Source organism: Varroa jacobsoni, unplaced genomic scaffold (genome assembly GCF_002532875.2).
Source record: "Varroa jacobsoni isolate VJ856 unplaced genomic scaffold, vjacob_1.0 contig00133, whole genome shotgun sequence".
NCBI lineage: Eukaryota > Metazoa > Arthropoda > Arachnida > Mesostigmata > Varroidae > Varroa > Varroa jacobsoni.
This window is the reverse complement of record NW_019214416.1, coordinates 74,956-96,514: the sequence shown is the minus strand read 5'-3', so window position 1 is coordinate 96,514 and position 21,559 is coordinate 74,956. Positions and strand designations below refer to the sequence as shown.

Here is a 21,559-nt window from a genome sequence, read left to right as displayed (position 1 = left end):
CAGGTAAAATATATTATTTGTTGGAGAAGAATGATTATTGCAAGTCCTAGATATTAATAATCACTGATAACGACGACACTGCTCTGAGTTTTAGTACAGGAAATAGCCGAGGTCCTACGCGAATTTCAGGTTGCTTCGCATATGCGTCGAAGTGACGACGAGAGAGCACTTCTGAGGTCGCCTTTCGGGATACCGTATCGCGCCACGAATTCAACCCGTGTTTAGTCGTCACCTCAATGAACGCCAAACTGTATCATTGTGGAAGGTAGCATGAAGAATCTAGCTTTCCCTTAACACATTAATTTAGTAGAAATAGAACGCTATACTAGTTTTGCAACACGGTGCGTATGGATATGGTCGCCTTTGCGCGAATTCATATGATCAATTAATTTGGCATTAAATGGCAATACCGTCGTGGCAGTGGTAAAAGTTACATCACCTCCCGTTGCCATATGCTTTAACCCTGCTATTATGCGTATACATCGATATGAAAATAAGAAGGCTCCACAGTTTAGTTGTGTCCCGCTTCCGACGCGTCGCGATCGCCCAAGCTGTAAGCGGTCATGCTCAATTACATGCAGCGAATTTGTTCCACCCACGTTTGCGACGTCGCGCCCTTATTAACAATGTTTACCCTTTAGTCGGCGCGTGCGTGCATTGACTTTATATGCCACGTAATAGTAGCGACCTCTTCGGGGATACCGACCTAGGAAAGGCTTTGTGAGGATCAAACAGAAATCGCACGTGTGGTGCTAATAATACAAGACCCTGGCAGAAAGTTGGCTTTAATCTCGCGTCAAGGAGAAATTCGACGAGTGTGTGCCCTGAGAAGAATAGAATCGTGTTACCCTCTTAACTTTGCGTCCTATAGGTACAACATGAGCAAAAGGCTGACCTAACGGCTTGCGAAGTTTGTATGTACACCACGTGGTAGCTATTGGCTAAACTTACCGGCTCCATTAATACGCAATATGATGATGATGCGTATAAATGGGAACTACTCTGCTGAGTATACAAGTTTAACCAAATACCTGCAGCCTATAATATATCTGGGCTAGGTGTGGTTATTGGCTCGTTGGAATTCTACGCTACCTATCGCTTTTAGCCGTACGCTAAAGAAAGGCGTAGCCGGAATAGTTCTTCGCTGTTTGATCATAATGTGCTAACTATAGTTCACTGCTTGACGAAGTTCGCTTTCTGCCTGAGGAGTTCTGCGTTACCCCCTAGTTGTATCCTCCCTAGACCACTAAGCTTAGACCTGCGCCGATACGAATGTGGAGGATGTTAGCGGGGTCGCCGGAGCTACTCTGTGTACTAGAACATAGGGCATACCTGCGCGCTTTTCACAGACGATCACTGCCACTTTCAAAGTGCTTCGAACTTTTATTAATTACCTATTTGAGGAAAACAGTTCACTTGCACTTGCGCTGAACGCACTACAGGGAGACATATCCGATTAATGAGTGTTGATTATTCCAGTTTACATACACCGTTAAACGTCATTGTTACTTCTGAACAAACCTAAATATAGGTTTTTATTTTCTTCGCTGATCTTAATCATTGCTGGTGGGGAGCTGGGTGGAACGATTTGCTGTTGATCGAAACCCAGACAAACAAATAAATGTGTAGCATTTTACAGTTTGCTTTGTAAATGATTTATTTATACGCAAAATACTTTGCTAAGTCGTGCACCCACGTACATAATGCACGCAGTGCAACAAGTTCAGCTCGTTGTTTTTGAAAATTCAGCCTAATTAGGTACGCTGCTAGTAGAATGATACGTTTATGTGGGTAGATTTGTCTTCAGTGGTTTCAGGCCACCGCTTGCACAGGTCCCGGAAATCAATTTCTCTACAGCATGGCTGAGCAACTACATGTGGAGTCTCAATAAAAAAAAAGATCACTCTATCCCCGAATTATGATGTACCGTTTATGGTTAGATGTTTGTTAGACGTATATTTTTTTTTATAGTATATATAGTGCATGACATACATTTAAGACTAGAAGTATGTACGCGTAATATCCCCGTCGATAACGGATCTACTTTATAAATCGCTCAATACGAAGGAACTCTTGAAAAAGACTCCATCGTCACTTCGCTATAATGGATTAAAAACAAATATTAGGCTGTTTCATACGGGCCTTTGCAAAAGGGATCCAGGCGAGTCATAGTTTGTCAAGTGATTTGAAGGAAAACCAGTAATAATATGCAAATGACGGTGATGCTCTTTTTCACTATTGTTTGTAAACGGTTCGATTAAATGTTCATTGAATGTAAGAAAGATATATCTGTTTACTTAGGTCACTAAAGCCCACACACGGCCTGTTTGGCACGTTGATTAAGAACGTGCCAAACTGAAAAGTCTATAATCTTAGCGCACTGCGCATGCTCTGGTCAACCCTTATTACCTTATTTTACATTATGTTATGGTATTTTTTACTTTTTGATGATTTTGCTATACGCTAGGCATCGCTGATTTACTAGTGAGCGTTTACATATGAACATATACATTTAGTCCAGAGCTTTTTCAGCCGATCCGAATGTGCTAGGAATTATCTAGATTAATCGGTTGAAGCGGATCATCTCTACAAATGTTGTTTAGCAAAAATCAAAAGTAATTTGAAAAGCTCGAAGTTTGGTGACGCTAGAATTAACCATGCGTGACGGATAATAATACACGAGGATCATCGATGAGAAGAGGCGATTTTATAAAAAGAAAAAAAAAAAAAAAAGAGGATCCAAGATAGCAAGAGAGCCGATGCAATCCTGAGATTAGAAAGTAATCTGTTATGCCGATGGGCCTGTTGCTTTATTTTCTCAATATTGGTAAAGCTTATATTAGTCTTTCGACACTTTTATTATGATAAAGATACTATACGCAACTCCAATCGGTGGCGTTCAGAGCAAGGTACAAAACTCTGTTTTATCTGAATTACAGTGTATTTTGAGGTGTCTCTAGGCGTGAGGTGCAACTATTTTGAATTTATTTATATAGATATTCGTTTTAGGCTATTAACCAGGTTTAGATGATATCGTCTGTCACTGCATGGTCACCTTTTCCTTCAGCTAGGATCGATCTAAATTATATCAAGTAGAATTTTTTATACATTTATTGGAAATTTCATATCGAGGATTTTTAACAACAACACATTACACATTTATTAGAGTAGTATTTTTAGGATAGAATGTAAGTTCTTTAACATGCCACAAAAAGAACTTGGACCCTATCACTGTCCATTGGTATCCATCCCAATAGCTCGTAAAGTAGAGGCAACCGCGCTCGAAGCAGCTCCTTTAGGTGTCACTTCCCTTTAGTCACGTTCCTCTTGTCGACAGCTTTCGATGTTTAGATTTTGTCGCGCCACAAACGTAATAAAATCTGTTTGTGGGTTTGTCGTTTCATTGCCTTCGACAGTCAACCATCTTGCACCGGTAGTGCATTCTGACGACCGCTTGCAGACAGTTCTTATTTTGATAGTCGCTAGAGGATCCAGGAAATCCATCATATGTATATATATACCTTTAAGTAAAAAGACTGTGTGTAGAACAAAAAGGTATTGTAAATCTTATATATTAACTGACTGAGAAAAAATACCGTATTCAACAATCCACTGCAGCACCTTTAAGCCAATTTTTATTGATGAAATCCTTCATTTCGGCGAGCTGTTTGTTAGTCGTCGCAGGCGCGAGTTCTTAATACTGGTGGAAACTCAATTCGTTCCAAAAGAAAAACGCTCGTTCGACGGCGGGCGAAAAGGGTTCGTTTTCAAAACATATGAAAAAATCAGCTGTTCCCCAATGTTTACGTTCCGAACGAATTTTCCTCAGAGACTATAAATCTAAAATCGGCCGTCTTTAGAGGCCGTTTCCGAGTGCTTCATGGCTTCCAACGAACATAGGTTACATGTTAAAATGGAAGGTCCATAATAGAGATTGAATTGAGAGAGTCGAAATCAATGAAACGGGGCACAAAAGGTTATTTGAGGGAATTTCGAAATTTTATAGGAAGGCTGCTTTCGAGGTGAAAGGTTATCTATCGCTTGTAAAGTTGTCATTGTAAGGGGCGATGGAGGCTAGCCCTCTTTTGTTTGAGTGTGATTCCCTTAAATTATCTTTAGATAAAACTCATTTGTATGTATTACGTTTGAGTCCTCAACGGGTCCAGAGACACAGGTACCCTTGACAGTGAGAAGATGTTTCGAAGTGGCCGATAAGCAACTTATCTATGTATAGATCATTGTATGGTAATAACTCAATAAAATAGTAAAAAGCTACAAACTTTGGTTTATGATGTTTGTTTACTTTTACTTTATGTAGATCAACTTCGGCAGCAGTCTTCGGACGAAAGTATAAAGGCAACGTTTAATCGTTCGTGTATGTATACGACGAACCATGTATACGATCACGGCATCTTGTTGCACTACTTATTACCCACTATCATTATAGAGTGTGTCGCATAGTCATGCCAACATTATTATCATCATTGCTGCTATTTAATTTTTCAAGTTCAAGAGCGGGTTCAGTTTTAGCTAATTTACGGCAAAAAAAGTTAGAAAACATGTTATTTTACCTATGCAAAACACAAACTACTGACACAGTTCGCTTAAAAGGATCTGGGAAAATAATATATAACGACGTTCTAGACCTAATGCTCGGAATTGTTTACTTAACTGGTTTCTCAAGAAGATTGAAAAAACCGAGAAGCGGCGCGTTGGAGTAACGCACAGCGGGAGTCCAGCTCTTCGCGCATACACCTGCGCTTGCCATAACGCTAATTTTAGGGAAAAATTCCGCTTGCCTCTAGTGAGTCGCGAGCTTCTAAGTTGGACTAAGCAGGATAACTTCAGTATAATGTGAGTGGAGCTCTTCAGGGCGATGCGGTACGTTTACACTAAAACAATGGAAGACTACATCTAGAGTTGATACATCTAATAAAATAATAATATCTATTGTTCAACAATGGAGCTCTTAATAGAATAGACAGCTTTGTATTGCAAGTAGTGGGCCCGGCGCATGCCCTAAAGCTCATTGCAAGTTTAAAAAGAACGCAGACGTAATGAACTATTATGAACATCTCATTGTGATTCTCGAACTATCGATCTATATGCCTGTATCTAAACGTAGCTTTATGTATTCTTCAAGGCAGTACGCCTGTGATCAGCATCATGGTGAGGAGCGGTTTGTCCTTAAAGGTGACTGTATAACATTCGACTGGTATCCATCCGTTGCTGGAATTCGTGCTTTCTTCGAATATATGTTAGTCATGCATACGCGTTTCTAAGTAATACCCGATCGATTCGGATGCCCTCAGAGTGAGATCACTTTGCAGCAGTAAGACAATCAATCATTGCAAAGGGGTTTATTAAAAGCATTATTTACTAACATCTGCCAAGGGCATAAATAACTAACGGTTGGATGGGCGAATTAATCAACACCTACCGAAGGCGGATTTTGTCACACAACCGAGGCTGTACCTTCTGCTGTTTCTATAATCAGTGTGACCGTTTATTCTATAGTGGCAGTAAGAGATCTCTTCAACATTGGCTCGACGGATGCCGGCATTCAAAGCAAGAACGGCAACACCCGTCGACATCTTGCGATTAAAGCCGCATATAGAGAAATCATTATTTCTAATGCCTAGAATCGTTCATGTAGAACTACAAGGGCTCGACTTCGGCCAAGGAGATAGAAACCGACGAAATACCTAATAACTAATTAACCTTTTAAACTATAATTAATCTTTATATTTTGAAAGGAGACGGACAGCGTCAAGCTTCTATTTATTCGTTTATTGCGTCATTTTATAAACATTATATTTTAATGGTCGTAAAGTATGAAATGAAACCATGACAGGGTTAGCAATGCCTGTTACTAGATATAGAAATAGAATGCCAACCATACCCCTTTGTGATATAATCGATTACTTGTAAAAAAGTACCAACCGGTCGAATGCAGCAGGGAATGGGTCTAATATAAATTTTAGTAGCTCCATTGCGCTCATCAGACCAGCGTCGAACTCGCAGTACACTACCAGCTGTCAGCGTATTAACTCTGTACGTATTTAGGCTTCCGTTTGCCTAATGAAAAGCTCTGGATAAACCAAGGCCGCTTCATCTTCGCTTCAAAAGACTACGATGATGCAAAAAGTTAACAAGGTCAGCTGTGATGACGTACGTAGCAGACTGAACGAAGGCTACATATATATATGTATAATTTCGAAATAGATATAATACAAAATAGCCATAGCGCACTAACTCGTGACCAAGTAACTAGCAGTATGTGAAAAAAATTACAAAATAATTATATCTGCAAACATGACATAACTATATATATATATATATATATATACCGATAATGCGGAATCAAAAAGTAAAGTTGTCAAAAATCAATTTTCTAGTAGTTAAATCCTAGCTTTCGTCCTACTAATTGCATAATCCTGCTACAGCATATATTACAATACTGTTTTCTTCAAACACCACATTTTCAACATCTGTAGTCGCTTCATCAAAACAAATTAAAACAATGTAACAGGTGAATCTAAGCTACATACATCTATGAACAACTTAAAGGCTCTTTGGCGTTGCCGTAAAGACATTTTGATCAAATTGCTTCTAAATAATCTTCCATCCAACATGGCTCTATGCTCGTATGAGAAAATCATTTTCTATTTCTGAGCTCGATTTGTTTGCATTTGTGACATGTACATGCCCACCGCAACTGGATTAAGCACCATCAGCTCGAATACCGTTATTAGTCTATCCTACTAAAATAACACACAGTAAAGGTACTGACAGTAGTAATGGGTATCACAGAACTAGAACGCTGGCATTGCAACCACATCGAGAGGCACAAGCACCGAAAAAGAAAAACGACATATTACAATTACATAAGCGAAACGACAATCTTTCTAACAGCATACATGTACGCACATATAAAATCCCGCAGGTGTCGATCAATTTCATACTCGCTTGCCGTTTTCTTCGAAGATTTTGCCTCTGCGTATATACACAGGGTATAGAAAATGGTCGTCGTTCTTCAATGCTTGGCAATACATTACGGTACGTGAACGCTGCCCAAACCATCCGTACGGGCACAGCACATCGATTTAGTATCTATCTAGAAAGCCATTGTATGGCAAAATATAGGGGAATGACCGCCACAGCGGACTAATCACACTCGATCAGTGTATGTTTTTCGTATACGATCTAGACCCTTTGCGTTCCAGACATCTACCTGTCAGTGGGTAATACTCACGAATGAAAGAGATTATGATAAACTACCAATAATCAATATGATTTCGGGCTGTGGTTCGTTAAGTGTAGATGTGGGGGGTTATTGTCGACGGGTAATTTGAAGAAAACCCATTACTACAGAAACAATATTAGCAACACGTTCTAGACTAACAACTCGATTCTACCCACAGGCGTATTCCGCGTTTGTCACTGCTTCTTACCACATCTAAGTGGCAGGACAAGCAGCCGTACGTAAGAAACGAGACGATCACGAGAGTTCCGAACGATTTCTATAATGCTGCAAACTTTGTTGCTACGGGAACGATACGCGGTGACCGTTTTCGCGAAGCAAGTACACCATTCAGTCGCACGTTGGAGTTAACCACGTGCGCTTAGGAGTAGACCTTACTACCGACGGATCGCGTATAGTTTTTTTATTCAATGCAACTATATGGTAGTTAACAATCGGACTAACATCCGTTGCGTACCTAGGTAGTGAAATTGATAGGACGACCTTCCTCTTCTTATCTTTGTTGCACGATAGACAAAGCTAAGTTACATGCAGTCAGTACGTAAAGCATCGAATCTACAACAAATAACTATCTACGAATTGCGCTCAGCAGGCCGCGGCGGACAGGCATTGTTTAGATAAATCATATATATGTTACAGAAAAACGGGCACTTCAGACCAGCGACGTTCTTTCACTCTAGCGTCGACTCTGCTTCCTCCCGCGCTTTGTTTGTTTAGTTTTCTAGATGTCACGCCTAAGAGTTATCTTCTAAAGTAGCGTGATGGCTGAAAGCCGTTTTCGTAACATGTCCTTTCCCTTTCAGCGGGAGCGGCGGCGGCCTGTATATCCTAGTTAGAGGGACAAGAGGTGCATCAGCCAGTAAATCGTTACGTCCGCAGTATGGTATAGTAAAAGTTCGCAGACTCAACTATACTGCTATTATCGTCTCTTTCGTTGCTGCGACCGCCGCGTCTCTGTTGTTGCCGATAGATTACCACCTCATAGGCAGGTGTAGCAACAGCAAAACTAGCCGAAGTCCCGGAACCGGACAGGCGACTTGCATCGTTTTCTTTACCGAAACACTGTTGTCATCATCTAGTTGTTGTTGTTACGGGATAGAGGCTCTGCTCCAGTAGCGGGCTCATTTTCCAGCTGCTTATTTCGGTCTAACATCAACGACCTTTGCACGATTCCATTACATGAGTACATCAGCTGCGAAGTGTACACTTACTCCTAATATATTTTTCCCGTTAAGAACGATCGTAGCGCTAGCGAGAGCTATTTTAAGCAGACTATTGTTATTTGTGAGTTTAGCAAAATCGCTTTTTTTACATTTGAGCGTAGCAAACATGAGACTATAGCATCTCGCAGAGTTTAACGCCAGTAATATAATCAGCTTGACGACTGTGTTCAACGGCGACCATCGTAACGTTTTAACCTAAACAAAGTAATTTTTCAAACTACAGTACACAGATATAGGTGTTCTGAGGTCAGGCCACATAGAAGATCGTCCACCGCAGTAAATTTCGTTTACCTTCTGAGATTAGTTCATAACTGACAATTCTGAAAATGAAATGAAATTTTTTGTTCAGCATCTGAAATAGCACGAAGTGACCTTCGGCGCCCCATTATTGGTTTAATTTCCAAAACAAACCGGTTATATTGGTATTACCACCAGTCGTAGGACTAATGACAAACTGTCCGCTTTGTGCTCGATGCGGATGAGCTTAAGAAAAACCCCGAATGACACTCAACAACTATTCCTTTCCAGGATGCAGCTTCATAATGTTACGGTGCACAATGACAAAACATTTCCATTCTGTAAAAGATCATTGATAAAAACACAGCTTTCCAATATTAAATATAGTTAAACAGGCCCTGTTTTAGATCTGAATCTATGAATTGTGACTTAGTCTGAGTTAGGCCTCAAACGTTTGTAGGGTTTAGCTGAAGTGTTAGATTGGTATAAACGTGCGCGCGGCTTCATTGTAATGTTGTACAATAGAATACATATTAACACGATTAATTGATACGATGATGCTGGCTACATTTATTTATCCTACTTGCATGAAGGTACTGGGCCTTATTCGGATAGTCCTTGTACCAAAATGTCTCACTAATGTGGATTACCTAACGGACTCGAAGGGGTCCGCGGCTATCTATAGTTGTTGCTCTGTGTGTATTAATTCTATCTGTCAGTTTCGCCGCGCGACTACCGTTGGCTGTGATAGCAGTAGCATTTTTAAGCCGCAAAGTCTATTGGGTTGACGATTCAGCCAACAATCGACAGACGAGTTCAAAGAACGCCGACGTCACCGCTTCTACCATTGCCCGTTCAAACGCTAGGCAAAGCCAATACAGGCGCCAGGTAACACGTGGGCCAAGCTCCACTTGCTACTTATCCGGCCCGTACCACTGTCGCTACGATACAACAACCTGAGTGAATAACTACGTTTGTGGAAGTTTCTTACGTACAATCGACTGTCTTCGCTCTTACGAAGACACGGTTATCTCACCACACCCAACAGCGAAGGTAAGTAGTCCCAATTTACACGAACGTTTAGAAACATTGTCGTACGACTGGAACGCCACACAGATTAGCAACTGTGAGAAACCCAGACATTTCGTATTACCCATAAAATGTGACAAGTAAAATACTTGCGATATCCAGATTTTCATTAACTGAAATGTCAACTGTTCCCTTTTCGATGCAGCACGATATCGTAGCTTGTTGTTGATGTTATAGTAATTGCCGCGCAGTCTTTCTTAATGCCCAAGGCTGCCGCTGCTATGGTTGTTGATTTTCCGTTTCATTCGCTTGTCGTTTTCTTTTTCTGCCAAAAAGCTAGCTATTATCAGCTATCTATCAGTAGCTTGATAGAAAATCAAGTGGATCTTGGACTCGTTATCGGTGAGTCTGGGTCTGGCGGCTAGCGTCGTTCAGGTAAGCTTATCTCCAACATACGCATGTGCACGTTTGCCGTCACTACGACCACCTTGAGTGGAGTACCTACGATTGCTAAGAGTGCTCAGTTCTAAGCAGAGGAACGACGTACATACATGAATGTAGCGGCAAAGAACATCGCTAGCAGCTATCAAACGTCATGACGAAAATTTCGATAACTCTAGCAGCGCCGCAACACCGATTGATGGACGTAAGTGGACGATTCACATTGACTTCTCTATAGTCTTTGTACGAGAGGATATAAGTTGTGCCCATATAATGTAGCTGCAGACTGTCGCTCTGTTCATTGAAAGCTCAAATCATCAAGGACACGCTGCTGCTCGATCCTAGCCCAGTCGATAGTTTGAGGCTGATTTATACATTGTCATTTGAAATTTCACGGTTTCTAGGACGTTCCACAGGAAAATTTATCAAAAACCGTGCAATACAGACAGTATCTGTTAATGCAACATTCACTCCAGTAAAATAAGAAGCAAATACTAACGACTTTTCCAAAAAGGCCATGCTTGTGTGTGAACCATCGTCACGTCACTGACCTGCTACATTGAGACGATTTTTAACGTTGGCTCGTCTGCACGGGTTAATGAAATACCTACTTGGCAAAATAAAATATTCTGGGTCGGAGTTGTTGCAATTTTTGATGGTTTGAGACAATCGTAGCGAAGGTTAACGGAGCGCGATTGTGCTGCTTGAAGCGAAACGTCACTACGTTGAAATTAATTAAGCTAGAAAAGGCACAATTTGTATCTGAACCCTTCGCGTAAAAAAAAGGCTAAATTATAATGAATGCCCAGTCCCCGTATTCTAATTGCATATTACTATGAATATAGAATTTTGCTTCAGCTGCTGATGAGGACCTACGTGCCCGTATCACATCTAATTAATCCCTTTACACTAAAATTATCCATGTGATTCAATCAATAAGACTCAACGTTTTTCTCAAGCAGGTGTGACAATTTCACTGGAGAACGCCGCAGTTGCATCTCATAGTCCCGTCAGTTTTTGTCGTTGCTACAGCTCCCACTCTTCATCCGTTATCACAACAGACAAAAGTGGCATTGTCATTCTGAGCCAGGCCCTTGAGGCCTAATTAGTTTCGACAGCTGACACGTTCGATCGAAAGCGTTATTAATATATATATATATTAAAATAGAGACATTAATGAACACGCTTTCGAGAGAAAGCGTGTTCATTAATGTCTCTTCGAATCCGTCGCAAGTACTTAAGTCGTATTAAATAAAATAATTGAAAATACTGTATTACGGTCGGTCGGTAATATCCATCTGGCAATAAAAGTAATTTTTGCTCTCAGTTTATTTGACTCAACCCATGTACATGCGTTTATCCAGTAGTACCCTGTTTTAATGTAATTATTACTATGAATATATTAATGTACTCTACGTTTATGTAAATAAACTTGTAAAGTAGAACCTATCGTGTATTTTCAGAGACTTACCGAAATGTTTCTGTATTGTATAATGAGTCACCTGACAAACCCTCGTAGGCGAGGTGTGCATGTCGTTTTACATAATACACGACCCAAGCAGTCTGATTATAGGCGATAAATATTGGAATACATGAGCACCCTTTACATAGATCACGAAAATTCGTCGACCGCGAGTATAAGCGGGAATGCGATGTAGTAACCATCCTCCAAAGTACCTAATGAGTGCTGGTCGGATTAAAAGAGTCAACATGATGCCTCCTAGGAAGAGTCGTCAGCGTCGCTCGTACGTTCTCCCTCACTATCCATAAAATCCATCGCTTCGGCCATGATAGTACTCGAAGGAATCAAGTCGAGGGCTTGATCAATATCGTACCTAACGATCTCATCCAGTGGTAGCCGTAAGTTGAGAATCTTGTCAATACAGCGGCGAATATCTTCAGCCTTTTTCCGGTCATCCTCGTCAATTCCCTTCGCCGCTCTTCTTCGAAACCATTTTTCTTGAATTTCGTGTAATTCCTCGCTGATCTTATACATTTGGGCAGCGACCACTTCGATCTCTCTGGCATTCTTCGGCCGTTGGGTTTGCCAGCATCTTCCTTCTCGAGTTATCTGTATGAGTCTTCTCGCCTCGTCATCTGTGTAACCGAACTCTAACAATAATTGAGCAATACAATCTAAAGCTAAAGTCGCACCTTGCCAGTCCCCCGTACCAGAGTGGCCTCCCTGGTATTTACAGCGCCGTTGTAAGCTTTCGCTGCAAACAAGCGTGACGATTAAACCATATGGATAGATTTGATTCGAGTTACCGACTACCGGATAACAATCAGTCATTTTTTTCTTATCCATTGCTAACTTAAAACTCTCTCGAGTGCTAGGAATACTCGATCAGTAGCAGAATTTTGCGCAAGTACTGGAATTGATCGTCATTCTATCGTAAATTCACGCACTTGTGCATATATATATAATTTTCCATTGACGACAAATAACAGAAGGTTTTCAAACTAATGAGTTAAGCTTCTCATATGTTCGTCATGACTCGTTCAGTATTTATGTATTTACGCACCTCACATTTGCTAATTATGTGTGAAAGCCTATGCTTAGTACCGTTCAATTAAATCAATTTATCTGCAGCTGACACCCCATAGACTTCGTATTCAAAGCCGATCATTTATCTCAGAGAAAAAATGATGTGTTTTTTTTTTGAAAAGGCAAAAATTATTGATTAAAGCCAACAGCCTGATGCCGACACCTAAATATTATCATCAGTGATAAAAACATTGGTCAACTTTCCACAATGCTTCGTAGAGCACTCGATTTTACGTATTGCCCACTTGAATGTGGTTCTTATATTTTCTGCAGGCCATATACCGAGTGAAGTTTTCTCCGCTTCACGGTATTACTGTTCAGCATGTTAACGTCTCGTTGATTCTGTATTCTATTCGAAGAATTAGCGCTACGAATCAGCTCTGAGACAAAAGGGAAACCAATTTTATATTCTAAGCATCTCTCACGGCAACCCTTTTAGCTAGCCGGTAAGACAAAATACTTATAAACGTTTCGCACAAGCAAACATCGATGTTTTTATTGATCCTGCGATCGATCGTGTTTTTTGTCGTAGTACACAATATTCTACTACGGATCATAGAGGTATTATGAAGTGGCTGTATTGAAAAGTGTGTATTTAGGATGCTTTCAAGTGAATTATGTTCGATTCCATCTTTAGGGGGTCAGAACCCATTGCGAGCTATAACAGTATGTGGTATTTATCAGCTGTTCAATTGTGAGAGTTTGATACGGTCTATGTTGAAGGTATATCATACAGACTTAGAACTTAAACCGTTAGCGATAGGTGAGCCGGCTTGATTCACCTCTAATCATGACATCAAAAGGTTGGTTCCCTATTAAGCCCATGTTTTATGAACCTCGCCAAAGACTTATTTACCTTTTATTTTTTCAGTTAGCTAAGCGCTCTTCGCCCTATCCACTTTGCATTGAGATTTCCGACACGAACGTTCAGTTGCGAACTGCTGTCTTTCCAAGCGAACTATAGAAGCAGTCTGCAAACCTCTGAGATATCTATATTTTCTAGATGATTTCCTATGTTTATAAGGAGGCATTCTCTGTATATGTCTCATTCCCTATACTTCTTGCGATAAATCTGTTCAATCAACTGTGGCAACACATCTTTAGAGAACGAAAACCGTTGTGTAATACTTGTATGCAGTATAACATGTATGTATATATAATTAGCAGTTAGGGACACGTTCGAGCAAAAATGCGTAACGAGATCATTCCTAGATTACAAGCAAATGTTTGCCCGTGTGTTGTAGATTTTTGTGAACAAGCTAAACGGCACTCTCTGTTTTGACGTTCTGTCAAACTAAAGTCCAGTCGCATCGATCAAAGCACCTCCCCCTAGGCAGTTACATCAATCGATCGGAGGGGCCCTTCGGGTTGCCCCAAATGATATTTCGTACGGTATTCTTGCACTCAATGAGCAGGACTGGGTGTGCCACATCTCATCGCCAACGCTATCGACGTTCACCACAAACAATGAATACGTGGCGCATCTGTCGTAAAGTATTGTGAAGCCGATTATGCTTGGTACGGCAGGCGGGGTATTGATATTAGCGAGCAAATATTCATGCCGAGCTTAAAACCACAAGAAGTGAATATTTCATTTAATCCAGACCTGCGTGTTAAGTGAAGCGTCACTATAAAGGGATTGCATCTAGGCAGCGTTTTAGCGCCTTCCATGAATTGCATGAAGGGTATATTAAATTTTCCCCTCACCGTGCCAACGTGACCAGATTGACGTGTAGAGCGTTTAAACAGAGAATGAAACGTGCAGCGTGTAACGTCTACCTAGATTTGCAATTTCATTCTAATTCTTTTATTTACAACTAAAACTTGATTATTAGCGGAATCAAAGGGTAAGTCTTAAATAAAACTGAGGAGTTGGGCTCGTTTCTGCTGACACGGGCTCAGAGTTTTCGCGGCTTGTATGTGGTAACGAAAATAATGGTTCTAGTTATCTATTACATGTATTTTCGTGCAATGTTTGGAGTTTTGCTTTGGATTTCTACCTGACAAATACCGTGAAAGCAAAAAGAATTCGTTTGCATAAAAAGTTATAAAAGTACTATAGGCTACCGACGCGTGCCCATCTTTCGCATTTTTTGTTTGTTTGTTACACGTGTAGTCTAGTAATGAAATTTGGTCATGCTTCGTTAGAAACAGCACGTGCATAATAATAGTAGAAAGCACTTTTTGGGTATATAAAACGTTCAACATAAAGATCAAATCATCCCGTAAATACATCTTAAACAATTCGAAGTACAGAGATACCGTCTACCATTATTAGTATACTGATGTACAGCATCGATACCTAGCGCCTGCAAACGTCACCGTTACGTATGGGTGCCTCACGATGATTTCGTGCATTTTGCTATCTACGCTGTGCACTTCTATGAGTGCGTACACATAGTCGTGAACGTGATCGGAGTCAGTGTCCGGTAAGAAATTGACGTTGGCACCCAGCATAGTGAAGGCACAAATCTGAGTGAGTGGCCCAGGCGTGGTGCTAACAATTAACGATGTTCGTTCTGATCCTGTTAGGGAATCGTTGGCGCATTCATGCACCACAGGTCAATATCTACGAAAACAGACTGAAACCAGGAACGTTCTGCAACGGAAACGAGGTGTGGGAAAGCTCGCCGTATGCTATTTAACCTAAGTTAAGCAAATGCAACGAACCGCCTACAGCTAAAAATTAAAAGCTAAAAATAAATATTGTTAAAATTCTACAATGAATAAACGAGGGCCAAGCAAAAGGTTCACGTCATAACGAAAAGCACCAATATTGCTGTGTAACGTAAAAAATAAAAATATTGCGCCAATTAGAATTGCTAAATGCGCTTCAACATAGGCTTTATATTACATGAATGTACGTATATTGTTTATGTAAAAACGTTTTTTTCGTGCGTCCGTCGCTATGATAAATCTTAACTATGAGTAATTGAATGATTGAAAATATTGCTATTGTTAAGTTCTGCATTGTGTAGCCATGATATAAGATAATAAAAAGATAGAAACAATGTTTTTTTTTGCTTACACTCGTTACGACTTTTTATTGGCAAATTATTCCGGCTAAAGAAAACTAGCGTTGGCCTATAGATGCCATTTGTCGTCCTAACTGTACACCGCAGTGCCACTCGTAGAGCCTAGAGCAACTAGGTAACTCCGAATATTGATCAAGTGGATTTTTCATTACACGACATCTTTATCCATTGATATTAGAGTAGCTAATATCTATGCACGTCTCGTTTCCGTTAGCTGTTTATACTTAAATGGTTTATATATATACTTTTTTCTTAGATCGCAGATACGAAGTTGCGATTTATCTGCAAAATTTTCGAATCCGCTTTCATAGTACTCTGATTTCTAACTGGATCCAGTGATCGAGAGGAACGACTGAGAAAATGCTAGCTAAATATAATAGAGCCCTGAATTAGAACATGATATAATATGAAATTCACATATACGCACCGTTATAATCGTTGCTGGAGGAAAGCTAATAAAGTGATTGCGTCAAAAGGTACGCTTTGCCAGCTGATTAATATGGACGACTTCTTTCCCGCATAAAAAATCAGGGTACACAAGAATTAAACATTTTTATCACTGATCAGCTGATTGCCAACCAGATAAAAATGGTGTCGGAGCAGTAAAAAATTTGTCAACTATAAAGATTAGAAACATAGATAAACAAAAATGGCCATCACATACGCTGTATAATATTGCAAACCTATCGATTACCATAATGAATGACAGAAAATGTATTCCCTTCTAATCTTATACGAATGAAGAGCAATTGTTCCCACCTGAAGTCCGTCTGTTTCATACGGTGTCTCCAATCATCGTTTGTGCGTGTACGTTGGTACAGGACAAGACAGATATTAGCGAACATCATGACAGAAAAAGAAGGAGTTTTTCCAGTTCTAATACATATGTGCCTCGGAAATGCGCAACAAAGTCACACATTTTTATGAAGATGCCTGACTTCGCCGCTTACATGGTACCCGCATGTACTGCCAGCATAGGTCAAGCGTGGTTAGTTTCATTCATGGACAGATGAGGGTCGAACGCATCTTCAAGTTCAACAATGAACGAGAAAAACCGCACTTGAAAACAACTTCCGTTACTGCTTTCTCTATGCTCATTTTCGTTCTAGCTATCGAAAATGATGCTCGCTTGTTTTTTCATGCACAATATCTCTTGTGGTAATTTATTGTAATTTAAACGTTCTTGCAGGACTGGATCAAGGCCAGCTGACCCGATGATCTCGCTATAATTTGTTTTTTCTAGAATGAGTTATACTATAATATTCGCTTTTACTCTATTGAAGCGTATTTCTCGTCTCCAGTCGAAACACACTGTCTCTTCAATAACAAGATCTCGTAACCCATACATGTCCTCGTTCGCTATAATTCACTGATAACAAGAAATCAATGACTGAGCTGAAAGGAAAAAGTATTCCTAGCAGCTGTCGTGTGTGTATGTAAAAATAACGCTAAGCAATCATGCCACGGTCAGAATCGATCCAGAAACGTTGATATTAATAGGGCAAAATCAATCCAAGCTTAATTAGTAGCGACGGGATATGTCCATCTATCTGTTATTATTATTCTGTACGAGGTAAAGTTCGCGTTCTTTTATCTCGGATTCATTCTGTATATACGAGCACGAAAATGTCTTAAGGCTTATAAAGCAATTCCATATCGTTTTCACATGCGGTGTTTTTCGAAACGATATCGAAGCAATGTTGGACGTCAAAATACATTACAGCTACCCGTGGTAGCGGCAAAGCGAAAAATTTAACTGAAGACAACGAAAAACATAGCCGACGCGCATACGAAACAGATCCAGATGAAAAGCAAAATTGTTGCCGAACGTCTTCCGTAGGACAACTCGTAAACATCAGCGAGCAGGATTGCACGCATACGCCCACAAAGTTTTCTTTTATCTCTATGCCCTTCAGATGTACAAGTAAATCTGCAAGGCCAAAACGTTTTGAATACTACGATGAGATGAGAGCGATAATGTCGTACGTTGGCAGCAGTAGTACCGCTGCTGCCGATGATGATTATAATTGTCATGGCACCGCTCATGTAGTTGTCATCGGCGTCCTGCTGGCAATGACTTCGTTGGCTTTTTTTCCACAGCGCTTCGTTGTGGACGGAGGAAGTGGAAGGGAAAAAGCGCGGGAGAAACATGGAGCATCGTCATAGCATGTTAAATTGTTCTTCATATCTTCTTTTCTTCCTGGTGTACTCATTGATCTCTGCTCGTTTGGAATTCATATATGATGCTGTGACAACGAGCAAATGACGGACCCCGAATAACGCTTAAGTAATAGGGAGAGTGTCCACCTTAGCGCAACGGCTGTTGTTTGTTACTTCCATTTCGGCGAGAGTCTGCCACGAACACTCCATTTCAACATTTACCAATCTTAGAGAGAGCATCGGTGTACAATTGCCGCCAGTTCTGGTCTTGAATCTTTGCGCGATGCTTTCGTATGGTATGCGTAAGACACATATTATTGGAGGCTAGTGCTACAAGCTGACGCTGTACCAGAATATCTATGTATTTATTTATTGAAACCAGCTTATGATATACTTAGATATTTCCGTGTTGCTATGAAAGGTCTATGATGTTTTCATATCTGGATTTATGCCTGTGCATAGAAGTGATCTGAATATTGTTACGTTTATAAATAACATCAGAATAGATGATAATCGTGGAGTACGATAACGAGATACTATTACGATACAGGGCAATAGCACGACCACCCATCGTTTATGGCCACTTGTTTACAGACATCTGTATAAAGAACTCAATAACGCTAGATAAGAATAGATTATTATGGAAAATGTATGATGATTGTCAATGAAGCTTGCTACATCGACTGACAGCCATTTGCTACAAGTGCTCGTAACGATGCCTAGATGTAGCTTTATGATAGTTATTATTAATATTATTATTTTTAATAATGGCCACCAAACTTCAGTCTCCTGACACGCTCAACGTAGAGCAAATTACCGGCTAGTTTCTCTCTATGCCAAACCCCAATAATGTCAAAACGATTGTGCAATGGGTATCACTTTCTTCTGGGCTCGTTAAATAGTCCGTTTTAAGTACAACGGTCAGCAGATTACTTCTGTTGTTTTGGCGGCTGCTGCTGCTGCTGCTGCTGCTGCTACTACTACTGCTACTGCTATGTCTATCAGCACTATTATTGCTGACCGGACCGGTATTAGGTGGCGTCCTGCTTTATACGATACGAGATCCACTGCTTGGCGGTCGATGGGCTCCGTTTTCTCATGCTTCTGGGTTTGAGCTATCGCCTGTAGTAGTAATGGCAACCGCTAAACAAGACCTCTACCCAAGCATCCAGTAAGCTGACTGAATCGCACCACTACCAGTAGCATTCGGAGATAACGGCAGACAGCGTAAACAGCATAAATTCTTTGCACTGTCCAAACATTTCCTCTAGCCCTCATTTCTTTTCTTGTTACTGCTTGCTTTTTCTTGTCGGCCAGCCGGCGTAGCCATGGCAGTATGTAAGGTTAGTAAAGCTTCGATACCGTCGAAATTGCATGCGATACTCTCTCAGAGACTAGATACTAACGTCAACGTGTATAAATATGCACAATATGGCCGCAATATAGTGGCAATGTGTATACACAAAGTGCAGAATCTTGACTTGCTCTACACAGATGGGCCGCTGACCATTCAGTCGTTGGAACTGATGAAAAGTAACTACACTATCTGGTAATCGAGTCGACTAGATAATGTGTTTACAGCTAGATCTGAGTCGATTCGAGGAAAGCCTTAGAGCCGACAGAATTCAGGACGCAGACAAAAAAAATGAGCCTATGGCTATGCGGAGCAAAGAACTAAGTTCACGCTAACCGACAGATCTAGGGTTCGCTCGTCTACAAACAGCCTATCAGAGTAAAGAAGAAGACTATATACTTCCCGGTATTGTTTATTTGCTTCGTGCCCTCTTTCACCAATAAAAAATGGATAACTAGCATTTAATTATATGCAAAATAACTAGAACGATAGAATAATACAACTGTGTTGTTTAAAAACGCACACTTAACACTTGCGGAAATATTTAGCGTCTAAAAAATTCTGCCAAACGTGCACAATGTTCACGTATTAAATAGATCTCGATATTTTAAAACACGTTAGAAATCACGAGTATAGTGCTGCCCTAAATATAGTGCTGAAATATAAATATATGAATACATTCAGCAATAGGATCTTTTGACAGCCAAGATGCTTATTGTGAATTGTATGTATGAGCGCTTTGTGGGACTCGGCAATGAACTTCACTGAACTTCGTCTTTACGAAACCCGTAAATAAAGAGCTCGTATCTTTTGAAGGTCGAGATGTTTGTGTCCTATATATCGCATCGGATTCTGCTTCTACTATTGCATCGCCAAAATCGATCTCCAGCAAACGCTCTCTCTCTATCTCTTCCTAGCTATCTGACGAGACATTATGAAGTTGTCGTGTGTGCGCGCAATCCAAGAATTTAAACGCTCGGACCACTCTACGAAAGCGTCTCCTGCAAATCAGAAAGCTTCCCCTGACCAGAACGGAGATCCAAGTCAATCTCCAGCGAAAAATTCAGTGAGAGTGTTACTCAACTCTGGGGAGGTCTTTGTATGAAGAGAAAAGAACATTACTGATCGCATCTAGCGCGGTCGCGGTGGTCTAAATGGTGCTCTATCTAGAAGTACCAAAGGGGTGTGGGGGAGGAACAGCCGAGAATTCTACATAGAACTCAAGCTCAGTGGATGCTCATGGCGTCCTATTGAGACTGAGCGATGAATTTCTCTGGCGAGCGATATTCGATGCTATAATTGTATGCAGTTTGGTATGACATATAATGCTGTAGATGACATATAATGCATAGATGATCTCTAAACAGATATGATACGTTTGATCCGAATAAAAAACAAAACAAACGGTTCTGAACTCTCTCTCCGTTTCATCGATTTGCTTTCGTCCACGTTTTGCTACTGTAAAATTGTCATTGAATTGCTTTTTTCGTTTGTTTTTAAAGCCTCAATTTTTCTACCTCATCGATTTTTACGCTTTCAAAGCATGTTTTTATAGCAGTTCGGTCATGCCTGAGTCACTGTTCTAAAACAGCTCAACACTCTCTTTACCCAAACAACATACGGATCGGATCCTTCGACGTTAGATGGGGTTTCTTAGAGAATCTCTCACAAAAGAGTATCTGTCAGTAATATTTTTGACGAAAAATCAACGTGAAGCAGTAACGAGTAAGGCAAAGACTCTAGAGCCTGAGAAAACGCTGCCGCTTAAAAACGCGCGTCTATTAAATACATTGAAACAGCGAAACGCGGTTACCATGCGTTAGAACAAACTAATACAGGGAGAGCAGATACGAGTTGGAAAGTCGGGAAGCGCGTTTGTCGACGATTATAAAAATAAGATGGTAGCTTGGCTTGCGAGTGACTGTTTAAACGTTCTGTCCGTTACACTATAGAACGCTAAGCGTAAAAATGCAATCATTGTTAAGTTGAGGCCACTTTAAGTCACGTATGTTCGTGGCAATAGAATCGTTGTTTTCAAAAAATATACGACCATATATATTGCGCCCATTAAAATAACTGAAAGGCAATATATATGACCTGTTTAACATAATTACCTTGAGCGTGTCGCTGATGTAGATGACATCTTTCCGAGCTTCCCTATCTTCCCCTGTAAGACGTCTCAGATTAAATCACTTAGACCATTCGTCTACATCAGTATTTAGGCAAAACAAATATAACAATAATTGCCATTACGGTTAAATTCGTTAA

The 21,559-nt window shown here is 40.4% G+C and overlaps 2 long non-coding RNA genes across 2 annotated transcripts; both read left to right on the top strand.

Annotated features, from left to right (window-relative positions):
• The first annotated feature begins 6,953 nt into the window (after positions 1-6,953).
• Positions 6,954-15,771, top strand: LOC111270832 (uncharacterized). The gene is made up of 4 exons (XR_015315095.1): positions 6,954-7,059; positions 7,425-7,687; positions 8,068-9,777; positions 15,275-15,771. It is a non-coding gene; the product is annotated as an uncharacterized LOC111270832 (long non-coding RNA).
• A 3,284-nt stretch (positions 15,772-19,055) lies between these two features.
• On the top strand, positions 19,056-20,710 carry LOC147752074 (uncharacterized). Its single transcript, XR_015315096.1, has 2 exons — positions 19,056-19,280; positions 20,108-20,710. It is a non-coding gene; the product is annotated as an uncharacterized LOC147752074 (long non-coding RNA).
• Positions 20,711-21,559: the final 849 nt, after the last annotated feature.